This window comes from Octodon degus, unplaced genomic scaffold (assembly GCF_000260255.1).
Source record: "Octodon degus isolate 3935 unplaced genomic scaffold, OctDeg1.0 scaffold00123, whole genome shotgun sequence".
NCBI classification, from domain to species: domain Eukaryota; kingdom Metazoa; phylum Chordata; class Mammalia; order Rodentia; family Octodontidae; genus Octodon; species Octodon degus.
In genome coordinates, this window is record NW_004524699.1 from 6,899,492 (window position 1) to 6,900,442 (window position 951).

Here is a 951-nt window from a genome sequence, read left to right on the forward strand (position 1 = left end):
CAGAACCGGGGATTGAACTCAGGCCCTTGCGCTTGCCAGGGAAGCGCTTATTCCATTGAGCCATCTCCCCGGCCCTTTTTTCACACATTCTTTTTTTTTTTTTTTGGAACCAGGAATTGAACTCAGGCCCTTGGCTTGCCTGGTAAGTGCTTATTCTACTGATCCATCTCCCCGGCCCCTTTCACACATTCTTTACAGGATCCCTTTGATACATACACACATTAGCATCAGTTTCAGCACTCTTTTCTTTGCTTTTTTTTTGTGGCTGGCTCAGCCCATCATGGGGGCAGGGCTGGCGCAGCATGTAGTGTGGGGGATTGAACCATGGTCCCTGTGCGCTTACCTAAGCAGGCGCTTTAGACTGCTGAGCTATCTCACTAGCCCAGGACTTCTTTTTTTTCTTGTGGGGGAGGGCTGTCTATTTTTTTGAGACACGATTTCACCATGCAGTTGAGACTGGTCTTGAACTCACTTTGTAGCCCAGTCTGGCCTTGAACTCACAGTGATCATCCTGCCCTAGTCTGCCTTGTACTGGATTACAGGTGTGTGCCCTCATGCCCGGCTAGTTGCAGGACTAAATAGGACAATGCTTACTCTTTTTTTGGGCGGAACTGGGGATTGAACTCAGGCCCTTGTGCTTGCCAGGCAAGCATTTATTCTACAGAGCTATCTCCCTGGCCCCTTAATAGCTTTTCTGAGACACAGACTTGCTAAGTTGCTGGCCTTGAGCTGGCCAAATAGCTCAGCAGATTAAAGCACCTGCAAGCAGGCACAGGGGCCAGGGGTTTGATCCCCAGGCCTGCCATGCTCCACCCGCCCCCAGAGTACACTGAGATGGTGATTGAGCCTGGGTGTGGTAGTGCACGCCTGTAATCCCACCTCTTGGCAGGCTGTAAACAGGAGGATCACTACCAGTCCAATCTAGTAGTGAGACCCTGAACACCCTGTAGA

At 50.8% G+C, this 951-nt stretch overlaps 1 protein-coding gene across 1 annotated transcript in view; it reads right to left on the reverse strand.

The window, feature by feature from the left end:
- Gle1 (GLE1, RNA export mediator) overlaps positions 1-951 on the reverse strand; it is a 59,562-nt gene that overhangs the window by 5,476 nt on the left and 53,135 nt on the right. The window lies entirely within an intron of this gene.